The sequence below is a fragment of the Lolium perenne genome, chromosome 4, assembly GCF_019359855.2.
Source record: "Lolium perenne isolate Kyuss_39 chromosome 4, Kyuss_2.0, whole genome shotgun sequence".
NCBI lineage: Eukaryota > Viridiplantae > Streptophyta > Magnoliopsida > Poales > Poaceae > Lolium > Lolium perenne.
In genome coordinates, this window is record NC_067247.2 from 110472687 (window position 1) to 110493577 (window position 20891).

The window sequence follows — 20891 nt, forward strand, 5'->3', positions numbered from 1 at the left end:
TTTTGTCTCAAGTTGAATCCGACGAAGTGTTCTTTCGGCGTCCCTGCAGGAGAACTCCTCGGGTTCCTAGTCTCAGCAAGAGGGATCGAGGCTAATCCCAAAAAAATCCAAGCTATCGTAACAATGAGGAAGCCAACAAAGTTGAAAGAAATACAGCAGCTAACTGGGCGAGTCGCAGCTTTAAGCAGATTCGTCGCTAGACTGGGAGAAAAGGCGTTACCGTTTTACGCGCTAATTAAGCAAGGAGATAAGTTCCAGTGGAATGAAGAGGTAGATAGAGCTTTCGAGGATCTTAAACGCGCAATTTCGACACCACCAATCTTGGTGGCGCCAAAAGAAAAGGAACCTCTCTTACTATACATTGCGGCTACACCCCAGGTGGTCAGCACGGCGTTAGTTGTCGAAAGAGAAGAAGAAGGAAAACTCCATGGAGTGCAGAGGCCGGTATACTTCATCAGTGAACTTTTATCGCCTTCAAAACAGTGGTACCCGCAGTACCAGAAGCTAGCATATGGAGTATTCACAACCGCAAGAAAATTGCGGCACTATTTTTCGGCGCATCCGATAATAGTGGTCAATGAAGCGCCTTTATCCAATATAGTCAACAATCCAGAAGCTACAGGTCGTGTCTCCCTTTGGGGAATAAAACTTTCTCCTCGGGACATCACGTACGGAAAAAGAAAAGCAATAAAGTCACAAATTCTACCAGACTTCATCGCAGAGTGGATGGAGCTGCAAAACACAGGACCTCCGGATTTATCGAGAACCTGGACTATGAACTTTGACGGGTCCAAAAGGTTAGAAGGAGCTGGAGCAGGCGTGATACTCATATCACCTGAAGGCGACAAATTAAAATATGTCTTACGGATGACGTTCCCAAACACATCTAACAATGAGGCAGAATAAGAAGCTCTTATACATGGGATGAATATGGCGAAAGCCTGCGGCGCAACTCGACTAAAAATATTTGGCGACTCACAATTGGTGGCCCAACAAGTCATGAACCAATGTGATGCAGTCAATGATAGCATGGTGGCGTACAAGGAAATGTATAACGAGCTAGAGAAACTGTTTGACGGATGCGAGGTGAACCACATCAGCAGGTTAAGCAATGACGAAGCCGATGTTCTTGCAAACATCGGGTCGCAGTGCCTCGCGATTCCTCCAGGTGTGTTTTGGGAGGAGATAACAGAGAGATCCACAAAGCCGAAGAAACCAACAAAGAAGGAAAAGAATGAGAAACCCTCGAGGGCTGACAAAGAAACATTGGAAGAAGAAGAAGAGGAACAGGTTTCTAGTACTGATGGTGCAAATACCATGGATGCAGGCGTACATATCATACATCCTAAGAAAAACAATACCCGACGATCCAGTTGAAGCAAGGCGAGTTATTAGGCGTTCCAAAGCTTTCACTGTGATCAAAGGAGAGTTATACAAACGAAGTATCTCGGGCGTGTTACAAAGATGCGTTACACCCGAAGAAGGAAGGGTAATCCTGAAGGAAGTACACAAAGGAGTATGCGGCCATCACGCAAGTAGTCGAGCTATCGCAGCCAAGGTTTTTCGAGCTGGATTTTACTGGTTGACAGCAATTGAGGATGCGAAGGAGATAGTGCAAACTTGTGACGCGTGCCAGAGATTTGCCGCAAAACCTCACTCTCCGGCGGCGGAATTAATGCCAATACCCTTATCTTGGCCCTTTGCTCAGTGGGGTCTCGACATGGTGGGAAAGTTACACAAGACCTCGCCAGGGGGATACGAGTATATGCTCGTCGCTGTCGACAAATTCACCAAGTGGATAGAAGCGAAACCGATAAATTCACCAGACGCAGCGTCCGCAATAAAGTTCGTGAAGAGCATTGTTTTTCGATTTGGAGTGCCTCATAGCATCGTCACCGACAATGGCAGTAACTTCACATCCAAGGAATTCAAGGCGTATTGGGCAGAGGTGGGTATAAAATTACACTTCGCGTCAGTCGCGCATCCTCAAACCAATGGCCAAGTCGAGAAATTCAATGGTATCATCTGCAACGACATCAAGAAGCGTTTGTTAGGGCCACTGGAAAAAGCTCGACATACTTGGCCAGAGGAGCTGCCAAGTGTGCTATGGAGCATCCGAACAACACCAAATACAGCGACACAGGAGACCCCGTTTTTCCTGGTCCATGGAGCAGAGGCAGTACTGCCGATAGAAATAGAACACGATTCTCCGAGAGTCACGGAATACAATGAAGAAGCTTCCAGGAGAGCATTGGAAGACGACGTCGACGCACTCGACGAAGCTCGAGACGAAGTATTGTCAAGGGTCACTAAATATCAGCAAGACCTAAAAAATTACCACAGTCGACGTTTGCGACCAAGGTCCTTTCAGGTTGGAGACTTAGTTCTGCGACTCAATCAAGATCGTACTGAAAAACTCGAGTCGCCGTGGCTTGGCCCTTACGTCGTCACAGAAGTAATCGAAGGAGGAGCATACAGGATCAAAGATAAGAAGACAGGGACTCCCGAGAAAAACCCCTGGAACGTAGCACAGCTAAGGCGTTTCTACGCTTAGTGCCGAAATATAGCCCTCCTTTGTAAAGCTACAATGTACTGAAACGCACGCGAGTTTTCAGACGCACTCTTTTCCTTTTTCGGGGCACCGAGTGGGGCCGGAGAAGGTTTTTAATGAGGCGGGCTCGCGGTGCTGCAATATAATAAAGATAGTGGAGATATATATCTTTTCCTTCGACAATGCACGGGGGCTTACACCTCGAAAGCTACAATATATATATACAATATAGATGAATCTAACTGACAAAGATATTTCGCCTTGATACCAAATACCTCGCCGGACAAAAAGAAGATACAAAATAGCAATCAAAACAGAGCAAAAAACACTCGGGGGCTCGGACCCGCAAATATAGTATATTCCGTAAGAATTCGGTTGCCTTGGTCTAAAAACCTAGCATACACAACAAAGAGATCCGTCATCGAAACACTCGGGGGCTTGATGAGGAAAAATGAATACATTTGTTGGCTTTACAATATAGATTATGTCTACAACATACATGATACAATACTTGGGCAATAAATCTTCAATTGTTGCCCAGTATATTATCTATAGTCAACCGTTCATTACTCACAGCACGAGTACTATGTTCAGCATAGCTGCCCTTTACGAAGAATTCGGCGTCCATCCCACTAGTAGGAAAACCATTATAGGTAGAAACAACAACTGTGGCGCAGCATATTAACAATGCGCCACAAAACAATTTCTGTGGCGCACCATCCTCTATGCGCCACAAAAATGGAGCAACTTCTATGGCGCACATTCAGCGCATGCGCCACAGAAAGAGGACATTCTGTGGCGCACTATGGCCAGTGCGCCACAGAAAGTTAGTGGGGCCCACGCGGGGTCCACCACTGCACATGGGCGAAGGATATTCTGTGGCGCATGGGGCAATGTGCGCCACAGAAATTTAAACTTCTGTGGCGCACATTGCTCCATGCGCCACAGAATATCCAGCGGGGACCACCCCCCGGCTCACGCCACCAAGATTCTGTGGCGCATATGCTGATATGCGCCACAGAAGTTCATGTTTCTGTGGCGCATATCAGCATATGCGCCACAGAATGTGCACAGTAGATCTGGCTTTTAGGGCAGCTTTTCCCCTCTTCTCTTCCACCCACCACCCTTTCCATTCTTGTCTCCTCCAACCAGCTCGTGTTGCTCCTCTCTCCCACTCCATTTTGGTCATACTTTCCTCCATTGTTGATAGCTCTAAGCCTATTTTGTGGGCATATTTGTGAGGGGAAGCCACTCCAACTTGTAGAGGGGTACTAAAAACCACAATTCTCTTTCCCTCCTCCTCCACTTTCCCTCTTGCATGGTCCCTTGTTTTCTCTCCACCACCCCATCCTCTTGCTCCACCATGATTGGTAGATTTGTGAGAGGTTGAGTACTATTGGATGCATGTTTTGTATGTATGGATGTTTTGTAGGTGAAGATTATCGCGCTCCCGGACGGTTTGCGATGGCGAGACGATGATGTTTATACTTGTTGAGCTTTGTGTTGTGGTTGAATGTTTGCTTGCGAAGAAGCTTATTTGTGTTGTTGGTGTTGTTGGTTTGTGCCGGCGTGTGGTGCATGGATGTTTGCCGAAATGTTGATTCATTTCCATTTCGGCAAATTTTTGCACTAGCCATATGTCCTACTTTTAGGATAGGTCATGCCGAAATTTTCCGGCGATCATGCATGCATGTGTGTTTGTGCATGATGTGTGTGGTTCTAATTAACTCTCTTTTGCTCTATGTATGACGCGCAGTGAACCATGGTCGTCCATATGAGGGAAGGCCAAGTGGTTAGATACAAGGTGAACGCGAAGGCCGACATGGTTAGGAACAACATGACCCTGATAAGATGTCCGTGTCGAAAATGCGGACTCCGGCAGTGGATCGACCCTGATTCTGGACAACTGGAGGAACACCTGCTCAGGCGCGGTTTCATGCTCGGCTTCAATGAGGAGCCGGCGGCAAATGTTGGTCATGAAGAAGAGGACGACATCGGGCGAGAAGACGAAGAGTCTCCCGAACATGGTGTTCGTCATGAGGCTGATGAAGGAGATGATGATGCCGGAGCAGATGGTGGTGGAGAAGCCGAGAGCACGCAGACGCCGCTAACGTCGGCCTTGCGGGACCCTCATGTTCAAGAGCTGCTCACTGAAGGACACGGGCAACGCCAAACCTGAAGCCAAGCTGGCACAAATGGAGGTAGACGGGATGACTCCATTGTATCCAGGGTGTCGGCCCGAGGATACACGCTTGAGTGTAACGCTCGAGTGTCTGGAGATGAAGGCGGAACACAAATGGACCGACAGCAGCTTCAGTGATAACATGAAATCCTGGCATGCTCGTCTTCCCAAGGACAACACATTGCCAAGAAGTATCGACAAGGCCAAGAAAATAGTTTGCCCACTCGACCTACCGCACGTAAAGTACCACGCATGCATCAATGATTGTGCACTTTTCCGGGATGAGTACAAGGACAGAACCACATGTCCAGTGTGCGGGCACGGACGGTACAAGAGAGGGAACAAGAAAGTTCCTCTGAAAGTTGTCTGGTACTTTCCTATCACTCCCCGTCTGCAGCGGTATTTCGTAGATCCTAAGGAAGCAAAGCTCATGCAATGGCACGCGGAAAGGGAGAAGCCCACAGATGATCCGGAGAAGGGCAAGATCCGACACACCCGGGCAGACGCTAGCCAGTGGAATGCGTTGGACATTGAGTTCGCAGATGAGTTTGGGAGCGAACCGAGGAACGTTCGTTTGGGCATGAGCACCGACGGACTCAATCCCTTTGGAAACCAGAGTAGCACGCATAGCACCTGGCCCGTGTTTGTATGGCCATACAACCTCCCCCCCTGGCTGTGCACAAAGCAGCGGTACGTACACATGAGTATTCTTATTCAGGGGCCGAAACAACCGGGTGTGGACATGCATCTGTATCTCAATCTGTTGAAAGAGGAGTTAGCCACGCTGTGGGAGACGCCGGCCCGTACTTGGGACGCGTACAAAAGAGATTATTTCCCTCTCAGAGCCGCATTGCTAACGACAGTGCAGGACTATCCTGGTTACGCATATGTAGCGTGCCAAGTGAACCACGGATTCAACGCATGTGTCAAGTGCATGGATAAGACCCCGCATCTGCAGCTGCCGAAGGTGCCCGGGTCTTCTAAAACTGTGTTCCAAGGGACTCGAATGTGGCTTCGCTTCGATCACCCGTGGAGAAAACGCAAGGATCTGTTCAATGGCGAAGAGGAGTTCGAAAGAGCCCCACGACCGAGGAGCGGCGAAGAAATATCCGAGCTTTTGGAAAATTGGGAAGATTGCCCCGCGCCGGGAAAGAAGCGACCGAGAGAATCGCCGTTGCTAGGCGTATGGAAAGCGAGGTCCGTTTTCTGGGACCTGCCGTGCGGAAGGTCCTCCACACGCCCATAGCCTCGATGTCATGCACATCACGAAAAACGTTACCGAGAGCCTACTTGGCACTCTGATGAACATGCCAGAGAGGACCAAGGATGGCCCGAAAGCAAGAACCGACCTGAAATTGCTTGGCCTCAAGAAAGAACTTCAGTACCCCACCGATAGTGATGATGATGAACAGACGGAAACGACTCAGGGTCGCCACAAAAGGGCTAAGATAAATGAGGTGGTGGTGCTTAAACCTGCCTGCTTCACTCTGAGCGATGAGGAGCTCGAGAGGTTTTTCGAGTGCCTCCTAGGAGTCAAAGTTCCTCACGGTTACTCTGGGAAAATAAGCAGATATCTGGACGTAGCGAAGAAGAGGTTTAGCGGGATGAAGTCTCATGACTGTCACGTCTTGATGACGCAGATACTTCCCGTTGCGATGCGAGGGATAATGGACGACCACGTCCGCGAGACGCTGTTTGGCCTCTGCAACTTCTTCGACGTCATCTCTAGGAAGTCCATCGGCGTTAAGAAGCTCAACAGGCTACAAGAAGAGATCGTCGTGATACTATGCGAGCTCGAGATTTACTTCCCGCCCGCGTTCTTCGACATCATGGTGCATCTGCTTGTCCATGTAGTGGATGATATCATCCACCTCGGGCCGACATTCCTGCACAACATGATGCCATTCGAAAGGTTGAACGGTGTCATCAAAGGATTCGTTCGCAACAGGGCCTGTCCAGATGGAAGCATAGCCAAGGGCTTTCTCACCTACGAGTGCATCTCCTTCTGCCAGAACTACCTAAGCACCGAGAACGAGGATGTCGGTCTGCCCACTAGGAAGCACGTCGGCAGGCTAGAAGGGTTTGGTCACCGCGAGGGCTACCGCGCAATGCATGTCGGCATCGCTGGTCGACGCGCCGACTTTGACAGGGCACACCGAGTCGCGCTACAACACATAGAATTGGTCAGCCCTTGGGTGGATAAGCACAAAAGCTTAATCGAGCAGGAGTTCATCGACCTAGGCCGGCCGAGGAAAACGGGAGACGTTACGAAAGAGCACAACTCCAGCTTCACGGGGTGGTTCAAGAAAAGGCTACTGGAAAGTCCCACACCGACGCCTTGTACTGAAGAGCAGAAACTCATATTCTCCCTGTCACAGGGACCCGGGCACAACGTAAGGACCTATCAGTCGTACGACATCAACGGCTATAGATTCTACACCGAGGAGAAGGACAAGAATAGCGAATATCAAAACTCAGGAGTAACTATGCTATCCTACACCGATGACAAGACTGATGTCAAGGAAAGATTCTACGGAAGGATCGAGGAGATTTGGGAACTCGACTATGTTGGAGAGACGATGCCGATGTTCCGTGTGAGATGGGCCAAGAGCGTCGAAAAAGATGGACTGTATTTCACCACCATGGTTATACCCGATGCCAAATCGAAGACCCCCTCCGCGAAAAATGAGCCGTGGGTGCTCGCTAGCCAAGTTGACCAATGCTTCTTCATTACCGACCCGTCAAAGCCCAGCCGTGTGGTCGTGAGGAGGGGCAAGAGGAGCATCATCGGAATGGAAGGAGACGCCGACAAGCAAGACATCGACAAGAACGGCGATCCGAAGATCGAAGAGGAATTTGACAAGTACTTCGACAAGCCTACTACTTATTCGAAAGTAAGAAGGAAGACCACCCTACCGGCTAAAGGTTGCCCGTACACGAGAAGAAATCTCAAGGTGGCCGGGCTAAAGTATTCAACAACGGCCGCGATGAAGAAGGGCAAGAACATTGTCAAGAAACGCTAGCTAGCCACCAATCGGAACCGAGAAGTTCATTGTGCCTTTTTTTTGTACTCTAATTCACACATATATGTACTTTGGCAAAAATCACATGTGTGTACATGTGTGTGTATGACACAAGCACCATGCATGTGTGTGATGTGGTTTTTTTGTTTACTCTAATGCAGACATATATGTTCTTTGGCAAAAACACAAGTGTGTATATGTGTGTGATGTGATTTTTTGAATTATCTGTTGTTGTTGCTTGGCTGCTGCATGCTGGTGTTGTTGCTTGGCTGCTGCATGCTGTTGGTGGCTGCTGTTGTTGCTGGTGGTATGCATGCTGGTGCTGTTGGTGCTGCTGCATGCTGGTGCTGTTGGTGGCTGCTGATGCTGTTGGTGCTGCTGCATGCTGTTGCTTGGTTGCTGCTGTTGGTGGCATTTTTTTATGTGAATTGGTGTTGTGTATGGACCTAGTGGTATATTTTTATGTGAAATGTTGCAGGGATTTCAAATGAGCTGCCCATTTCTCCCGAAACGTTGATTCACTTCCGTTTCGGTTGAGAAATGGGGCTCCTATGTCCAAAAATTAGCAAAGGTCATGCCGAATTTTTCGGCCGACAATTGTACTAATAGATTTCTTCCTCTTGTTTATAGAAAGTGCAAACATGTCGGCCAATGACAACGTGGCCGGCACTTCTAAGGCCGCCATGAGCCTCGAAGAGGAAGCCAGAGCGGCGAACGTCGCGTTCTGGGAAGTCGGCCCCTCCCATCGACAAGAGGAGGAGGAGGTGGACTTGGCGGCGGAGGAAGTCGGACCTGACCGACAGATGACTGAAGCCGGGGAGGAGGAGGAGGAGTATGAACCCACCACCACCGACGGCGGCGACCACACGGGGGGTGACTCCACCGAGTGTGCCGACCACACGGATGATGACGGCAGCGGCAACCCGGCTGCTAAGAAGAAGAAGAAGCCGCGGAAGGATCGGAAGCCGACGGTGCTCGCCAACACCACCAGCGAGATCACATTGGTCTCCGAAAGTGGGCAGCCCTTGGAGCCTATGGATGTTGCCGCTGGGTACGGCATGCAACTCGGGTGCATTGTCCGGGAAAGCATGTCGATCAACACGGTGAACCTCCGAGGTGAAGGCAAGGAGAAATTGGTCGAGCTCTGCCTTCGGAAGCTTCACCGACAGTACACGTTCCCGGCGCCATACAATACCTTGTCAACATCCAACCCGGTGAATAAATTGGCCATCACGAAGATGAGCAACGCCCTGAGCAGCTGGAAAAGCCGGGTGAAGGCTAAGATCGACAAAGGTGAAAGCTGGGAGACTATTAAGAAGGGTGAGCCGATGCTCGATGAAGCGGAGTTCACGATATTCAAGGCGCAGGTGGAAAGCGACGATGCCAAAGCATGGACAGAGTGGGGTAGGAAAATGCATGAGCTCAACTTAGGAGCACATCACCTTGGAAGCGGCGGTTATAGAGGAAAGATTCCCATTTGGGAAAAGGAGGACGAAGAGCTTGCACGTGCTGGGAAACCGAACCCATGGTTGAAAATGACCAACTTGCAGGTGAGGTACTTTGTACGGGCCCGCTACACTCTGGACAGGAAGACCATGGAATTCGTTACCGAGGATAAAGAAGTGAAGAAGTTTGAGGAAAAGCTGGTACGGGAATTTACCCGCGCGGTCCATTGCTGCACATATTACATATATGAGGTGAAGGCAATGCCCTAAATGTGTTCACCATATCCTTGTCTGCAGAACGAGCAGTTGGCGGCGGCCGATCGCCCCGAGGACGAATCATCATCCCAGGGCTCGACGGAGCCGTGGGACACGCCTTTCAACAGGGCGTTGAATTCCTACAAGAAGAGGCCATTGTCCGAGCCGCCGACGTCGGCTGGCCGTGTCTGCGGCTTTGGTACAAGCATGAAGTTTCGCGAGTAATACAAAGAGGACAACAAGAAGAGAAGGGAGAGGAGGAGCGATCAAGCCGAGGTGGAAGAGCTGAGGCAGAAGGTCTCCATGCTGGAGGCAAAACAGGCAACCTCGATGGATAAAGAAGAGGTAGACAAGCTGTTTGAGAAGAAGCTCCGCGATTTCCTACCCCCTCAGCTCATCGAGGGGATAGCTGCGTGGAATGCGGCCGGTCAGGTGGGGCAGATACAAGTGCCTAGCGCCGGGGGCAGCAACTCGACCTTCAACATGTCGCCATCTCCGGATGTGGTTACCCCGCCGCCCACCATCGCCGCGGGGCAGCCGATGGAGTTGGATGAACCGGTGCCCCCTCCTGTCAAGGCTACCAAGGGGCAACCGGCGGCGGTGGTGCTTCATAATGCACCCGAGCCGCAGAAGATTGATCGGCCGGCCGCCCCTGTCTCGACATTAGCAGAGCTCAACGCCATCACCAAGGTAGTTAACTAATTAGTTATTCCATGCCATCTCCTTCATGCGTTTTGATACCCGGCGATCTAATTAATGATGCCCAACATTCTCAGGACACTCCATGCGTGCTCCTTCATTGTGCGCCCGGCGGCAAGTTGAAGGATGTTGCCACGGGCATGATCATACAACCGAAGAGCACCACGTTGCACACCGTGGCTATGGACGCTAACGTCCTGAAGGTCACTTTGGGTCGGATGTTGCCGGGGTGCGAAGACATGGACCCCCCAATACAACCCGAGGGAGCCGACGAGCGCCTGACACTTGAGAACTGCCATGGCTATACCATGGTATGGCCAAAGACCCAGATCCATCTTGGGGGTCGCTCCACCGGCGCCTCCTCGATCGCCCGACAGCCGATCGTCCGGCCGCCTCCTCGGAGGGCAGCTCCTCCCGTCCTCGCCGCCACAACAAGCCGCCACAAGAAACTGCTGGGAGCGTCTACACCTCAACCGCCACCGGCGGAGCCTAAAGGCAAGGCCGCTGCACCGCTATCGCCCATCCCACCACCCCAGGAAGATGACATCGATGATGATGGGATGGTCGACGTCGATGCCTACCTCAACACCGGCGCCGACATAGACGATTTGTACATGGCGGGCGTGGATGAAGAACCATTCCGCGCTCGCGACGAAGAAGCTGACCCACCCAAGGCAACCAAACAGCGCCTGGTGTTCCGCGGCTTCTCTGAAGAGACGCCTCCGGCCGGCGATACACAAGAGCCATCCACCGCAAACATCTTCAGCCCTAATACGCTAATCAAGAAGGTCAATGAGCAGTTTGAAGCGTCAGGGGCCGTTGCTCCGAAGAAGCCCCGTAAAAGACCTAGTAAGAACAAGGACAAGTCTGCGAGCCAGCCACCTCCGACGATCCGTTATCGGGACTCCATTGTACCTCCCAGCAAGGATGGCTTGACCAGAATGCATGAAGCTGGCAAACCAATAATGGGTCCGGAGCTGCGCCACCTCGCTTCCGGAGATATGCTGCGTCTGCAGGACAGTGTCCTTCACCTAGAGAGTGTCCTTCTTAAGGACAAAGATCCAAATTACCCGGTCTTCACGGTCAGGGTGCCAACAGATGTGGGCTTTGTCACTGATGCCCGCGGATATATTATTAATAGCGTACGAGGACATATTCAACCGCTTCCACTCGAGAAGGCTGGACTATAACTTGGTCCGCCTATTCACGCTCAATCTGGCGATGAAGATCAAGAGAGAGAGTACCCCGGACGTCGCGATAGCGGATCCCTACTACATGCGTGAAAGCCAGTTGGCCTTATCAGTGGTGCAGGTCCGGGCTTCGTTGTACCTACAGAAGTGCTTCTTGGACAACAAGAGGAAGGACAACATCCTTTTGGTTTACTTTCCCGAGTAAGTACACATCCCGCTAGCCCTGTAATAAATTTCTTTTCAATTGCTCATTTCCAACATCGATCTTGTTCCAAATTTGTGTTGCGCAGAGACACGTACTGCGTACTCATCTCCATCGCCCCGAAGTATTCTCTTGCCACCTATTTCGACTCGGGAAGTGCGAAAAAGAAGAACTACAGCAGAATAAGGGGTGTGCTAGATGATGCTCTCGAGGGCTACTTCAAAAAGGGAGGCGCCTTCAAAGAAAAGGCGGAATGTTTCAGGGATGATGGTAAACACAAGTTCAAGCACGTGTTCGAGTTCCCCTGTGTCAAGCAGCCTGAAAAAAGCACTCTGGAGGCCTTCTATGTCATGCATCACCTAAAAGGGTTTGTCCGGGATAGCCAGAACTTGTTGCTGCCATCTGCTCTCCGAGGATGGTCCGAAAAGTTGGCGCGGATCAATGATGATGACCTCAGAGAAGACTTCCATGCTACCCAGGTCAAGTTATCACATATCATCATTGAAGACGTCATCACAGGGGGAGGGCTCTTACACCAGGGTAGAGCGTTATGCAAGAGGGACATCGAACAACGCCTCAAAGCGCAGGGTGACAGGAGGACGTGGAATACGAAAGATCTGTACAAGTTGTTCCCGGAGCCCTGCGAGCCTTGACTTAGTGTGTGTGGATCATAAACTCTAAGTACTAGCTATCTTCATCGGTTAGTTTGTATATATTGATGGACTTCGTCTTGTGTGTGCGCCTCGCAAACTTATTGTTGACGTGTTCAACTTTACTATATGCTTTGCTCTAATTTTTATGAACATATATATATATGCGTGATGTACTAATATGATATACTAATATGCCTTGTCAATACAGATGCCGACGTACGTTGTGTACAAGGGTCGGGTTCCAGGTGTCTATGAGGAGTGGCAGGACTGTCTCGAACAGGTGCACAAGTTCAGCGGGAACAGCTACAAGGGATACGCGACTAGAGAGGAGGCGGTAGCACGGTGGAGGGCACACGTGGGGAAGAAGAAGAACCGGCTGAAGTTCTTGGTCCCCCTCTTACTCACCGCCACCGCGGTTGTACTATACTTTACTTTATTCTAGGTGGCCGGTGACGATGCATGTGTATGCGACGATGAACACATTTGTACTTGTGTAATAATTTGGATCTAAATGATGTAATGATGAAGATTTGTTCATTTGTGAGTATTCCTGTTATTTCTGGATTGTGCTATGTATTTCCTGTGTATTTCCTGTCAAATACCAGTATATACTGCAGAAATGGGAAAAATTCGAAAATCCAAAAATTAACATTCTGTGGCGCATGCAATGGTAGTGCGCCATAAAAACTTATAAATATTCTATGGCGCACGAAAGCAGATGCGCCACAAAATCTGCAGCTAAATTCTGTGGCGCATGTTTGCAGGTGCGCCACAAAATTCTCAAAGATTCTGTGGCGCACTGGTGCGCATGCGCCACAGAATTCCAAACTTATGTGGCGCACCCAGTGCTGCGCCACAGAATTGTAATACTAGTCGCGTGGCAACTGTGGCGACGGCCTCGTGCACCACAGAAAGAGGAAATGGTGCGCCACAGTTAGCCCTTTTCCTACTAGTGTCCGAAGAAGCTCGTCCATCATATCCTCTGCAACAGGGGTTACAATATCATCATACTTGCCGAAGTTCCTTTTCCTTTTCGCCATCTTGGCCAGGCACTTGGGAACAATTTGACCCATGTCTAACTTTGGGCAGCAGATCTTTATCATAATCATAGCAAACCTTGCGCCAGCAGCTAATTGAGCTCGCACAAAGCCATGGATTCGAGGAGCATCCCGAAATTTCTCCATCAGAGCAGGAAGGGTTTCTGGCATTTTATTACGCGGAAACATGGTGCCGTAAACTAAAGACAAGGTCCTCGTGCAGAAGTCAAGAAACTCGCGGACCTGAAGCGCACGGTCTTGAAATCTGACGATATGGCGAGTACGTTCAGGTGTGCCCCAAAAACTGGAACCATGCTCCTTCGCAAGTCTGAGAAGCACAGCGGATCGAGCTTCAACACGTTCATCCTCGGTCACAGTGTCCAAAAAAGAACCTGTTTCAAGAAAAGAATTAGCAGACAAAGGGAAAACAAGCAAGATAAAAAATCAGCATGATCAAGTTAATGACGCATACCTACCATATCCAAGCTTGACTCCGCCATTAGTTCAAGCATGCAATTTTCTCGAGCAGAAGCCGCAGCAGCCTCAGCAACTGCGTTTTCCTTTGCGGCCATGGCATCTTGAGCTTGCCGAAGCGCAATTTTTTCCCTCACGGAAGAGTTTCGAGACTGCTCCATCATCATAACCATTTGTTTCTTCACAGATTGAAGTTGTTGGCGAAGTTCTTCCAAGTCTTGTGCCGAACCTTTACTCGACGAATCTTCAAATTGCTCGACAGCCACAGGTTTCTTCAAACAGGACGCAGGAAAAGGATCGGAAGGAGGAGTCACAGTATAGTTGTCAAAAATCAACTGAAAAATAAAGATTCTCGACATCAATCATCAAGCAAAGATAGATTTCCATTAATTCTTCAAATATATACATAGCTGTTACAAAAGAAGGACTCCTAGTGAACTACTGAAGCAGTTGTCGTCAAATCTAGTAAGGCAACAGCGCCAAAAGAGAGTTAAAACTAGAAGCAGAGGCAAGGTGGTCTACTTAACCTCCGGCTTCGACGAGCTAGGCGCAGGAGTTGGACCATATCCAAGATAGGCAAGGATCTTCTTCGAGTTGGGCTTGGTAGCCTTAATCAGCGCCTGCCACTTCTTCGTCTCCATTTCCTCCGTGTCGCCAACTTTTGCCCAGTCGACGTCTTGCTGGCTGTCAGCAACCATGGCAATTGTACCCTCAACGCCAACTTTTAACCCCTCTTGGCGAAGTTGGAGTCCAAGGTTCTCTTGAGAACTGAAGCACTTGGCGAGAGCGACAAAAGTCGCGGGCACTTCCTTCTTCTTGAAAAAGTATGGAAAAAGTAGCGACAGCCCAACCTTCGCTTCAGTAAGGGCATCGCGAGCCTCATCACAATGGATCTCAAGAAGAGAAAGCGCGTCAAGGAGCTGGTCACCTTCGGCACCTTCTAGCTCATATTCTTGACCGGTTCTCCCTGAATAAAGTGAAAAAGAGTTGGTCAAATGAAAAAGGGAACAAAAACGACACAAGGAAACAGCAAGGATCTGAGCACTTACTAATAAAACGTCGACATTGTGACTCCAAGCGAGTAAGGATTTCTTGTTCACGAGCGGATTGTTGAGTTATGTTCTGACTCAGAGAAGTTTTCGCTTCGTGAAGTCTTTTTCGGAGTTCTCCGACAGTGGCGGCATCCTCCTTAGCCTTCTTGGCATCCTCTTCAGATTTCTCGCGAGCCTTTTCGCTTTGCTCTAACTTAGTAGCAAGAGCGTCAGCACGTTTGTTGGCCTCCGCAAGATCTCCTAGCAAAATGAACGACAGTCAGATATCATGATAAAAAATAATGGTACACATGCAACAGAGGAGGAGAATAAAAGTAATACCTTCCAGCTTTTTGGTATGGTCACGGTACCCGACGAATTGAATACCGAGACAAACAAATTCCTTCATTAAAGGCTGAAGAGACGACCAAGGGAGAAATAAAGTCAATATAGCCAGTATAAATTTGACAACACTTAGCAAAAAAACAAGGGGAGACGGAAGCATTAAAAGGTTTGGAACTTACATCATCTAATGAAGGTGTCGACGAACTACCAGGGAATTGGATAGGTTCCTTGGATGGCTCGACCCTCGCTCTCTTTGGAGAAGAAGCTCGGGGGCTCTCAACTGGTGGTGGCTGTTCGATGTTTTGTTGGGGAGGTGAAGTTTCGTCCCCATCAGGTCTAGATTCAGAAACAACTAAAGTACGGGACGTGCTCGTTCGAGCAGTCGCGTCATTAGGTGTATCCTCATCTTCGTCGCCACTACAAAAATAAAGCGACAAGATAAGAAACAAAAGAGAGCATTTTCAAAAATAAAACAAGTATAGTGCATCAAAAGCTTACGAGCTGATAAGAGCAGCCTCGTAAGGGTCAAAAGCTCTCTTTCCAGCATCAGGTGCAGGTTCTTTGGCACGTGCAGCACCGGCTTCGGAGGTGCCAGAATCAACAACGTCGTCCCTTTTCCTCTTATTCTTCGGGGAAGCAGCTGGGAGAGAAGAGCGTGTTGATTCAGTGGCCTCAGTTTCAATCTCTTTTTCAGAGGATGCCGTGGATTTTCGAGAACCCGCGACTTCACTCTCAAGGCGAGAAGTACCTTGGTTGTCGTCGGTGACAACGGCCCGTTCTTCGACATCTCCACCTTCAGGAAGGGGAGGAAGAGGTGATGTAGTATCATGGTTCTGCACAAAATAGAAATATGTCGACATAGATTCATATCAGTCATAGCAATCCAAGAACTGACAGTACCAAAGGGGAAAAAGAAGAAGTCCATAAATAAACATATGACAACAATATATCACCTGAGGAAGTGTGTTGGTGGCGCTGAATGGCGTCACGCGGCAAGTTGAAGGAACGACGTCTTTCTTGTTCAGCGACGAGATTTTTCGGACAAGTTTCTCTAAGTCCTTGACCGATAAATCTGTCGACAAGCGATCTACATCTTCGTTGCCAGCATACAAACAAAGGGGATTTTTTCGGGCTTGCAGAGGTTGCACCCTGATCCTAAGGAAGTACGCCGTGATTTGGACACCCGACAATTCTTGTCCTCGGGTGTTTTGGAGCTGATGGATGCGCGTCATCAAGGCTTCTGTCGCCGCTTTTTCTTCGTCGGTAGCCTCTGCGTCCCAGGAACGACGGCGACAAATTTTCTCGGTACCATCAAAAGGAGGGATGTTGTCTTCAACAGAGCCATGATTCTCCTCATGAATGTATAACCACTTTTTGCGCCACCCTTGTACTGAATCAGGGAATTTGACATCAAAGTACTCAACGTCGGGGCGGACGCAAATAACAACGCCACCAATGTTATAAGAAACATTGGCAGAGCCATTACGGCGGCAAAAGAAAATGCGTTTCCATAGAGACCAGTTAGGCTGGACTCCAAGGAAAGCTTCAAAAAGCGTGATGAAGATTGAGATATGGAGGATGGAATTGGGGGTAAGGTGGTGAAGTTGCAGTCCGTACATGAAAAGCAACCCCCGTAAGAAATTATGGATGGGGGCAGAAAGACCACGGATGAGGTGGTCGACAAAACTGACCCGATACTCCATTCGAGGGGTTGGATAGCTTTCTTCGCTGGGGAAGCGAAGCGCGTCCTGCTTCTTGCTGATCCCCAGTTTCTTGAGCAGGTTGATGTCTTGAGGGGAGATTTTGGATCTCTCCCACTCCTTGTTCCCCAGATCTTCGGTTTCCATCTTCGATTCAGGCGTACTGTGCCTGGTGAGTCTGCGCGGAGGCATCAACAATGGCGCCGGAGTAAGGTGCGAGTATGGTTGAAGCTCAAGAGCTTGGAGGCGCAAGGGAGAATTTTGGCAGAGGAGAGCAGAGGAGCGGCGCGAGCGAAAGGACTAGAGGAGGAAGACGACGCCCTTATATAGAGGTACGGTGAACCGTCACGCCATTGGATTGAAAGATTGCAGGACAGATGGTGTACACGTGGACAAGGGGTAAACGGTAATTTCATATGAATGAGAAAGTGCAGCAGCTACAGTACGTGCGCCAGGAAAAGCGGAGGACGTGTATCCCCCATTTGCGCGACGTGTCAAACTGGTGCGAAATTTAGGCCCACAAGCCAGAGAGAGAGAGGCTCTCGCGATTTCCTGATATATTGATCGTGGCTATCGTCAGCAATGATGTCACCTTGGTAAGAGAAAATCTCGGATACGACAGTTTATAAGAATGGCGACAGCAGAAGATTGTCTTGGGAGCTTTTGAACAAATACAAGTTTTTCCCAAAATGCTCGAGGGCTACTTTGGAAAAAAGGAAAAATTCGAGTATGACAAAATAGAAATGTCGAGAGCCTATGACCAAATACAAGCATTTGTTCATAGCCTCGGGGGCTACTCCCATCGGGAGCGCTGGTCGCGCACCCGATAAATATGAAAGGTTCGAGACAGAATGAAAATATGTTGACACAAGGCAATAAAGTGTTGAGCCTACAACCAAGTACAAATCCTTGGTTGTAGCCTCGAGGGCTACTCCTATCGGGAACGCTGTTCGCGTGCCCGATGAAATTAAAAGAAAAAAGAGAGAGAAAGAAGAAAAAAGAAGAAGTGAGCATATTTCGAGTTATACAATTAACTCGACATATACTCCCATCGGGAAGATAAAATAAGTCATACATTGACTCGGCAAAATATGCTAATCCAGCAGCCGAAAAAGCACTCGACAATATATTCTCAGAGCGCCAAAGTAGCGAATAATCTCTGAATGCCGCAGAACATTGCGAAGGTAAGACCCCAGATCCGTTCTGAGTGGCGTAGCACCGTCTCTGACGTCAGTTTGCTACTTTTATCCGTATCAACAGATACGAAGAAAAATCCTAACGGACGCGTTAGGTACCCGATAAAATATGACTGGGACTCGACAGAATGGTAATACCTTAAGCGGCACCTGTCGAAGTTTACACCAGTATCCCGAGATCATGTCCAGGGACGTGATCTTGAAGTAGGTTTTTGCGGATTGCCACTAGAGCAGTTAACTAGTACCTGATCCGTCAGATGAACTAGCCCCAACTACCATTATCCATGTACAATATAGAATTGCATATTTAAAAGATATGTGATGAAATTCGGCAAATGTATTTAACAAATATAAAGTTGGAGATTTTCCCTGACTCTACGATTCAAGCAAAATCTCGGGGGCTACTGACATAGGCATCCCCAATGGGCCTGCCGAGGATGGTACCCGGGGTTTACTGACGGCCCACGACCCGAAGGATAAGAAGATTCGGAAGCCCAAGATACTGTTAAGGAAAGCTAGAGTTGTATTAGGAAAAGATACTTGTAATCTTGCGGGACGGGTTAGAAACCCTCCCGGACTCTGTAAAACTTGTGTATTACGAAACCCTCGGCTCCACCTCCTATATAAGGGGGAGTCGAGGGACAAAGAAAGAATCGAATCATTGTCTTACAAACCCTAGTTTTTACATCGTCGAGTACTTTTCAGCTGAAACCTTCGAGATCTACTTGCCCTCTACATCCAACGAAACCCTAGTCTACTACTTGTAGGCATTGACAACTTAATACCTTGTCAGCTGACAAGAAAGAAGGCGCTCTCCGTGAGTCCATTGAAAGTTTGCTAAGTAAGATTTCTTCATGCTTGCATGCTTCTTCTTTTCCTCAGAATGTTCTATTGTTGTAATAAATTGTTTCTCCACAATATTCCAGATACTACCGACATGCCTGTTGACCGTACAAACAAGCTTCGAGTGGACTCTATGTCGGACGCCCTTTCATTTACAGCTGAATCCAGTAACCAGATCCAAGATCTCTTGAATAAGACCAAAGGAGCTTTGTCGAGGTTATTCTCGATGATGTTCCCAAAGCTGGATTAGGACAAGACTCTTGGAGAGATGGCCGACACTTTCTTCCTCGACTCCTCTGACGCTATTGAGGTATTGAAGCGACGTTCTCATCTTTACGCAGCAGCCCTCACTTTTCAACTTTTGATGGGGCATGGATTCTGTTCTGACGTGGAGAAACTATCCAAAGCGCTACCAGTGGATGCAAATGGTTGCCTTGTCGACCTTGATCCTTTCAAACAGCCCTCACTATCATGCGCCAATCGGCTCCTTAAATTAGTTGATGAAGACAAGAAAAAAAGTTGCATCCGAAGATACACCAAGTTCATCGGCACGGACTTGATCAAGCTGAACCTACTAACTTTTTAGTTGTAACCTGAATACATTCGACCCTTGCTCTGTAATGAATTAAGCTGACTCAGTTGTCGGCTCTTAACTTTTATCATTACCTTTTGGATGAAATGCTTTGCTAGCTACCGATGGGAGTTTTTTGCATTCGATAATTTCCTTTTGATGATTTTCTGAGGATGTATATTAAATATTTTGTTGCAGACCCCTTCAACTTCTTCCCAAGTCGATAGTTCTTTGAATTCTTCAGCTATTGATGAATCGGAACTTGTGCGTCGTCTGCACGATCAAATTTCCCGAATGAATAAAGATATAGCTGGCCTTCATATTATGGAAGCATTGGTGAAGAAGAAGAGTGAAATTGCTACTGCAGTCAAACAACATGCTTTAGATCGCCTTCGTGTGGCTACCGAGAGCCTAAGCTGTAAGCAGTCAACCACCCCTTTTTTGTTGATAATTCTATTTTGTAAACAATCTTCTCCTGACTTGCTCTTCATCTTCAAAAGTTGTTGCTTCCGATGGGTCAGAAGAAAATAAGCGGATCCATGAGAACATTGCAGCGATGACCGATATATCTCACCCGAAGTGTGAATTATTGTCAAATAGGTCAAAGGTCGTAATCGTGGCGAAGTTCGAGTACCGAGCTGAGAAAGTTCATTATTACTTTGATAAGTACCCGACTCATCTAACCATGGTATGGAAAACAATGTTTCCTTTGGATCCAGCACCCGGGACTCTGCCAGCTTTGTTTAGTCGATTCAAGACTCCAGTCAGAATTCGATCTTTTGTGCGTAAAGAACTTCTTGCTGGAGCCGAACTAGCACTTGTTTCTTTTTTAGCATGTCATCCGACCATGGATTTAGAATCCATAGTCAATGCTAATGTAAGACTAGATCAATACTATCCCATAGCTAGGCATCCTACTCATATTATTATTTCTAGGATGGAGGCTTGTACCGAAAGAGATTTGAAGAATCAAGAAGATCAAGGGACCTCATCATGATAGGAATTATTTAAATATCCTTGCACATAGTGTGCTTTTGTAATTGAAAGGAATCACTCCTTTTTAAGATGACCTTGCGTTGCAAGAAGTAACATTGTATGTATTTGATGTTCTTTTTTAACACCATTGTGAATCGATGGACCGTAAGTCCAGCCAATTTTTTTTTCTATTTTGTCGAAGGCAACTGAGTGATCAGGTCAGTTTGCTCACTCGATGACCCTGTAGTAATCGCAATTTTTGCAGAGTCGCGTGTATGTTTGTAAGAGCGACACCCTTCGAGTAAAAGAGGGAACTACGCGCTTTGTATTCAGCTTCGTAACACGGTGCACCGGTATGAGCCTTTCGTATGTTGTATTGTTTCCACCAACTACAACACTCGCATGTTTTATTTGAGGCTTTGATGGAATTTATTTTTGATAAGAACTTACGGTTTCCGAGTAGTCAATGTCGACATTGTAATAAACCTTGCAGCCCCCGAGTATTGTCGGGTAAGCTAT